The sequence below is a fragment of the Battus philenor genome, unplaced genomic scaffold, assembly GCF_028537555.1.
Source record: "Battus philenor isolate CCGP_79_NKW_IND1 unplaced genomic scaffold, ilBatPhil1.0.hap1 SCAF_18, whole genome shotgun sequence".
Classification (NCBI taxonomy): domain Eukaryota; kingdom Metazoa; phylum Arthropoda; class Insecta; order Lepidoptera; family Papilionidae; genus Battus; species Battus philenor.
The window spans coordinates 5,887,579-5,896,175 of record NW_027181680.1 but is presented as its reverse complement, the minus strand read 5'-3'; positions in this window follow the sequence as shown (position 1 = coordinate 5,896,175).

Here is an 8,597-nt window from a genome sequence, read left to right as displayed (position 1 = left end):
TATTCTTCATAGTCACAAAACCAGATTTTATCCTAGTTAAAATTTTAGGTACATGATTTTTGTTATAGCTTTAAAAGGCTGACGAAATTTTAAAAATTTCCGTAAAGTGCTGGAAAAAATTTGAAAATTCAATCTATTTGTCCTGAATTTTTTTTTTCAAATAAATAACACAATTTTTATCAGATTTGCAGCATTACAAAAATTTAGTTAAGTAACTTCAGAACCAACCTTACGTCACAGAGAAACAAATTTTCATTAAACCTCGAGTTTCAGAGACAAGTACGAAAGGTAAAAGTTTTTAAGTAGCCTTATAAAGGAACGGAGGTATAATTTGACTGTCTGGTTCTCTTCATTTAATTTAAGTGGAAAACATATTGGAAGTTGGATTAAAGAGATAAAAAAGCTTGCGCACTGTTAACTCTTAATTTTGTCTATCTAGAAACCCATATATTGTATTATCGATTGTTTAATAACATAACATAAAAGACTTTTTTAAATTGTTCAAAAAGGTATTCAGAATTACAAGAATTAAAAATTTCAAAATATTCGTAAGGAAACGACAGGAAATTAGGAATGGCATTACAAAAATAGTGTCATATTCCGTTCCCGTAATAAAGAAGTGTGTAGCGCTTGGAACTGTAGCTCCTAAGAAACGTTTCGAACTTTGCTACCGAAAACGAGCTTTAGATGCTTACCCCATCAACCCAAGAAATCTATAAGTGCCAACAGGATTGACCATCCGACACAAAGAAGTGCTTAATTAAACTGCACACGCATACATCATCATCATCTGATAGATGCCCACTGCAAGGCAAAGACCTCTCACAACGATCACCACTATGGGTCTTGCGCTGCCCGCCTCCAGCAACTTCCCATGACCTTAATATGTAACGTATGGTGATAGAAATTATTCCGATTAGTTGCACAAATACTTTTGTATATACGCAATTCCTTACTATTCGTGACATTTTCTACTATAGTTTAATAATATATCTATACGCTGAGGAAAATTATAGAAAGCCCCTATATTTAAACCGAGTAGTAAATAGTGAATTGTAGTGGAACCTCACTAAAATTTCAATGTTTTGAAGTGGAAACTACAATCCAGCAAGCGCAGCGTGGGACTTCAACCCGGATGACTCTGGATGGAGGCTGCTTCCATTCGGTCCTAGTAGAAATCTCTGGCGGAGGCTCATGTCCAGCAGTAGACGTCTTACTGTGGAAATGATCATAATATATGATCAACTTACAAATACAAAAAATGTCTTAGGTAATTAGTAATTTTAGCACGACTACTGCTGCATGGCGGAAGTAGCTAAATATTTGTCCTTTTCTTACTTAGAATGGACTTCCGCAAAATAACGCCTGAATCCATTAGATAATTAGAAATTTATTTTTATAACCAAAGGTAAACAATCATGTTGGTGTAGTTTTAATTTATTTCATTGCTTGTGAAATGTGAGATATTTTTCTAAATGTATTTGAAACTAAATAGCGGAGTACTTAGCACTTAGGAATGGTTATCCGCCATTATGATTTTAACATGTTGTCAAACGCCATATTAAAAAATAAAAGTAAAAAACAACTCTTATGGAAAAATGCATAAAAGAATTTCCATTAAAACTTTAGTCTATCTGTGAGACTGGAATACTTAAGATTTATCCATTTTACGCAAACTGAAGCACGAAACCTGCTGCAAGCACGTACTAAAGATAAGTGAATCGGAGACATTAGCGATATCTCTGCTTAGTAAGGACTGATAAATGTAAACTGTAGTTGCGAAGTGAGGAAATGCAAGTCCAGACTACCGTGCGATGTAGTATTCATACATTTTGATATATGTTAGTAATGCTCAAGACGTTTTAACTGAATTAATAAAGCAATACGACAGTAAGTTCTGTTGCGTAAGAAAACAGCATATTATTCTGGGATTGTTTTATTTATTATAGAGACAAAAAAATGATAATAATAGAGTAATAAAAATTAGGCTCTAATACAATTTTAACACGAATATGAGATGAAATTAAAAAATATTATTTATTACGGAAACTAAATAAATAGGTTAGATTTTAAAAATATAAAATTGCCGTTAAATACTTAAATTCTATACTTATTTACTACTTTTTTACATACTATCTATATAATGCAATCAGAAAATCATATAATTTTCAATGAATCATAACATCAGGATGTTCCAAAGTAATATTAAGTTTTATTATCCAATGTTGAGAATTAGTAACACTTTTTTAATTCATTCGTCTCTTTATTAATTTATTTAGGAAGGCAAACTAAAAGCAAATGCTTTCAAGTAAATGTACATAAAGTACAAGTAATAACAGGTATTTTAATTATCTAATTACATATTTCTGACTTTTATTCTTTATAATGCAATTACAGACACAGTGAATTTTGAATGTATCATAATGTCATTAGTAATTGTTCTTGTTATTACAAGTTGAAATACAGGTTGTTCCTAAGTTTTAATCATGGGGATTTTTTTTAATTTTTATTTAATAAAGAACACCACAAGCACATATATGTACATAATTATATTTATGCATTATTAACAAATGAAAATTCTGATCCACCTTTAAGACATGTAGTAGTATGCGGTAGTCTGGCCAAACCCGTACCACTCCCAACATTGTTTTTTCTGAGACTACATGTCGTAGAGAATCTGAACAGATGGTGGAAGATTTTAAAAGATAAGATAACTTTATGCTTGAGGTCAAGACGACCATTAGGTAAACGAAACATGGAGGAGGTTGTATTTTATGGGTGTTTATAGTAAAGAACAGATTAATAGTTAAAAAAGTGTTTGAAGACAAAAACAGTTTCTTTTCGTATACAAACAAATAACGTTGCATCTTAAATTTGTTCTTTACATTGAATAAACAAAGGACACCTAAAACATCACATTATAGAACATTAGATCTACACTTGTTAAATATCAACTTTGATAGGACGCTTTCAGTGTACTCTAGTATTGTTTGCTTTAACTCGATTGTGAAAGCTGATATCGCAAGTGTACGGCGTCGTCCTTTTAAGTTTTAAAGGTCAAGTTAAATAGCACTCGATAAAGGTAACGCAATGTGTTCTGATACATAACTACAGAATAATTTTGTTTTAAACTGAAATTTATTTTTAATGATACATATAGTTTACTAAAAGTATTAAATAATTAATTCTATTTACACAGTTATGTAGAATTGAGTCTTTTTGAAATCTAATCAATCTTCAAGCAGTGATAACTCTGGAATATGTTACATTAATTTACTTTAAGGGGTGGTCGTTTGTACGGGCCCCTCGTCCCGAAATAGATAATTCGATGTAAAGAAAAACACTTGACGAGTAGTTAAACTTATGTAATATCACAGAACAATAGATCTCAATCTGTGTTACAAGTATTTCCTTTGTTGAACAGCGGTTGAAGCGACACGTCCGCTCGGTAGCGCGGCGCGGCAGATGCGTTCATAAATAATAAATTTGGGTGCGTTCTAAGGAACGCCACAACTTTTTCTATTAGAATGCGAAAGACTAATAACCTTTGGTAGTACAAAGTTTGTAGGGACAAACTGTAAACAATAATTAATTTTAATATTTCTCAATCTGAATTTTGGATACGATTTTATTACTAAATAAATAAAATTAATATCTAAAAGTTATTTATTATCTCTGTTACCATTGATTTTGTATCGGAAGTGCCTGCCATACTTTAATTGACCCTGAGTGAACCCTGAGTGACCATGATACATTCACGGTTGCTCCAACAAGGGGCGCGACATATAATTTTTTATGAATGAAGCATAAGCTCATATAAGATATATATGAAAGCATCATCATCATCGATGATGTGCCCTGCGCTGTTAATTCAGTCGAACGATCCTTTGGGCTAATTTAGACCTTGGTTCTTTTAGAGATATCATTTTTGATTCGATCTCGCAGATACACTCCCAGCTTCTTATAAGGCTCATCGTAAATTACTACGTCTTGGATGCATAAGTCATTTCCGACAACAAACACTGGTCAAAGATCTCTGTCTTCTGATATTGTAGCATTTCATTAAGATCCTACATTACCATAACATTTTGGTTTATTTTCGTATTGAGGTTATTGATATGACTTAAGGTGTAATATGAAATAAATAAATATTTATAGTGTACATTGTTTGTAGTATCCCTATAACATATATAACTCGCAAGCTTTTTGAGCGATAACTTATTAACTTGGATTACACTTTATTACATAAACACGGAATAACGATTTTTTTTAAATATTTGTTAGTTTTTTATTTGGTACGAAATAAATTTCTCTCATTAAAGTTCGGAACGTAATTTGCAATTACAGTATATCACGGAAACTAAACCCGATAACGGCTTAAACAAATGCTATACAATAAACTACTGTTATCTGATCTACAGAAAAATAGCATCAAACTTTAAGTCATTGGAACAAGTAGAACAATAAAAGTTACTCCATCTCAGACACGACAATTTCATTGCTGTGCGTCTTATTCATTTGACAAGTGTAAACAAAATTGTTTGTTTGCGATAAATTGCGTCATGTTAAGGGTTTATTACGTAATCTGACATCTGACTAACAAATCCTCTTGTAGCTGGAAAACAAATATACCCAAAGACCGCTCGCACAAATAAGATGAACAAGTACCTAACAAAATAATTATGAATAAATCCAAAGTGAAATTATATACGCTGAAGGTGAAAATCTCTCAGACGCGTACTAAAGAATGTAGGACTATTAGAAATTAAGTGAGATAGAAAGAGGAGTCTGGTCGGTGAAGGTAAACGCCTTTCTAACTCTGCTACGCGAGTTGTCAATCCCGAGCACTGAACCCGGCACCTCGACCTAAAGCGCAATGGATCCGGGAATTCTCACCATTCGATTGAAATGTTTAAAAGAACATCTCCTATTCTGTATCAAAATAAACTCTCACCTATTGCGATAAATAACAATGCCAAAGAATTCAAACCCTAGAACTTAATTTCACGCACAATTTGTACCCCAGGTATTTTATTTGATAATCATAAAATTATGCTACATAATATTACGACAGATTTACAATAATTTTATTATGATGATATAAAACATATAGAGACATAAACATTGGTTGTCATTGTCTTACAATCGAGCATCCATAAACAGAAAATAAACTTTTAAAAGCAAGATTACTGAGTACAGCAAGCACTGGTAACACATTTGTTTTAGACTTTCGGCTTAAAGTTACGAGGCATTTTGGACGAAAAAATGTTTCAGTTTTCAGAGCGCTACCCGGCCAATTCGGATTCGAAGATTAACCTCTTTCTAGAGTTAATAAATATATTACTTACACCTCCTTGATTTATAATTTCTCTACTTTATTTATTACATAAACAAGTTTGCAATACATAAAAGTAACGTAACAAATTTAATGAAAATTTAAAATTTCCGGTGAAGTATACATTTAATTTAAAACTAAGAAAAAAAATAGTTATGTTCTTGTAATATAACACATTTGGTAGCAAAATAAAATTAAAGACGAAACTGATAATAGTTTGTACGTCAGTACGTTATAAGTACTGTGAAAACTGGAATCAAAAATAAATTTGCAGGAAGAGTTAAACGTGAATGTTAGCTATAAAAAATCATAATGTAATAAACAATGAATAATTAACAATGAATAAAACATATTTACGCAATATTCATTTCTCGCAGTATTTTAAAATTTAATAAACAGTGATTTAAGCTTCTCATTACTGCGTCGTTCAATTTTAACAGAAACTTTTTTTTTTTAATTAAATCCGTTCCCGTCGTTATTGCCCAGTGACCGCGAGAAATTCAATCAAAAACGTAGTGCAACGAATTGATGGTGACGCCTGTTTTTTTTTTTTCCTTTATAAAATATTACAAATAAATTAGTTATATTTTTAACCGTATATTTCGTATTTCTCAGAGAGTAATAAAGGAGACTATGGTCGTAGCTTCGCCACAAGGTCAAAACAGAAATCAAGAGAGTCGCAGAAAAATCAAAGTCACAGACATAGTCCCAAGACATGCGGACAGCACAAGATAGCTTCGTGGCGATCTTTGGAAAAAACCTTTGCTTTCATAGGCGTCTATCGCCTAACATAATAAAATATTTCGTACTATAAGACGCATTAGAGTCGAACTTATGAAATAATTTGAATCCGGTGCGTCTAATATTTTTAAAAATATAATTTTCTTTGGATCAAAAATCGTGTTTATTCTATCAGCAAAATTCCATTCATTATCTCTATTGGTGGTGTTGTATAGTTATAATTACTTTAAATAATATCTTTTCTTTATTTATAACATTACCTTTTTTGCAATGTTTAACTGACTTTATAATCAAAAAATATTAATTTATTTTTTATACTAAAACCCAAATTCAGAGATGGTTTGTTATAAAAAATTAATAAATTTCTGTTTTGTAATTATTCATGCAAAACTAATGTTAAAATATTTTGTTTATTTCTTTTATTAACAGCAAAATTGATACAAAACTGTTACATTTAAAACTACACACCTATCGCCAAACTAACTTTGGACCCCTATAGCACGCGAGCAAAGTCAACCCTCTATTGAACAGTCTTCTAGTTAGATATGCGGCTGGGCTTGACGGAAGCCATGTTGATTGATGCGCGGCGCGACTCTCGGTACAGTCCGAGTGTACAATTAGTTAAAAAATGAATGTTATTAATACATATTTTCAATTTTTCACTATATACTTTCTAAAATGGAACAAACATGCTGTTTACTACACAAAATAGTGTTTCGTTTTAATTAGGATAGAAACATTCTAGAAAGGATAATCATTTATTTTAAAGAATCCACTTAATATGTGTATACGAACATAAAGCTATTCTGAAGTATGTATTTGAAAATTATGAATTACAATATATTTTACATTAATAGCGCTTATCATTAATATGATGTCCAATCAATTTTGTCGGGTAATGTAAATATATATATTATTGTCTATAGCTCGCGCATTCCAAACTTAATAACGATCAATAGCTGGCTGGTTCTGATAATATAACAAAGGTAAAATTAAAAAAAAGTGTAGAAAATTTTGCTGCGAGCATCATTTGTTTTTCTTTCTGTAAAATTTCGGTCTCTTAAGAACTCTTAAACAGAATCAGGCTGACTTCAAGGGGGGACAAAACTTTTCATCGCGTTGTTTTACAAGTTGTCTACAAAATAGCACCTATATACTTTTAGCGAATCGAATAACGTATTCGCTATTTTAGTTAAGGTTTGTGTGTCACAATAGTTCTGAAATGTTCTTTTAAATTTCCTAAATTATGGAGGTTATTATACAAACTGGTCACTCTTTGTCTTAAATAAAAAAAATCTTATATAAAACGTGAAGGAACTTTTGCTCGAACTATTGTAATAAACAAGTATATTATTCTTTTGAACTCTGACCCTTTCTGTATACAAAAAAGCCGAAAACTAATATGTTTATTTCCAGAAACCGTAATGGAAATTGTGATGTCGCAAAAAAAGTATTTCCAATTTATATTCTTTACCTAACCTTCCAAGCTTGAAAATAAATTGGGTAACTTGCAATCAAAATTACTTTAGAGTAAAATTCCTGCTTGTTTCTTGAAAGGTCTACCTAATGGTTAAAATTTTGGGTATTAAATGAATAATAAAACTTTTTATTACAACACTTTCGATCTACTGAATATTCAGTGATGATTTTTGATGCGACTCTAATCAAACTTTTATTATTCCTTAATTAATAAACAAAGATGGACTGGAACTAAAATCAGTTAACGGATTTTTATAAAAAAGTGTATACTCTATACCCTAATATATAATTTATAATAATTTAATCGATTCTGAGCTTAATTCTGAATAAGCTCGTAGTCGCTTAACATACTATGGACTATGCTCGCCATTTCACTACGACATCGAATCAGAAATTAGGTAATTCGTAGACGTACGAATGAAACCGACGTAGCCTAGCGAATTTCAAAGTTCAAATGGCATTGAGTCGGCCACAAAGTTCACTGAACAAATGGCCGCAGTAGCAGAGATCTGGAAACCACGAAACGACAAGTGCAGCGCAGATTGGCCCCTTACGCAATGGATGACTTAGATATGATTGTCGACATGTGCCCGGTGCAGACTGCTCTCAACCGACTTTATTGGAAATCTATAGGGAAGGAATTTGCTAACAGTGGACGTCCTACGACTGAATTTATAACAATAAATAGATTCTAATATAAATAAACACAAAGATTCTCTAATACATCTTCTTAATTAATTAACAAGATTTGTCTGGTAGAAATCGCCTCGAGCGATACCGCCTCCAGTCTACCTCTTTTATTTTAGTTGTTATCTATGGTTTAAAAAAGTTTAAATAAATAAATAACAGGACGGTTAGTTTTAGAAACTCGTACCTCAGTAACAAATAGGGGCCTTCGTCATATTTGACATTCGTACAAATCAACTCGAAGGATCAAGTAAAAGGATATTTTAATTCAAAGTAAAGTTAATATGTATCATATAGATGCGAGGCAATATTGAAACAACTGTCGCAAAGGAGTCAAGTTCTTGATAATAGGTGC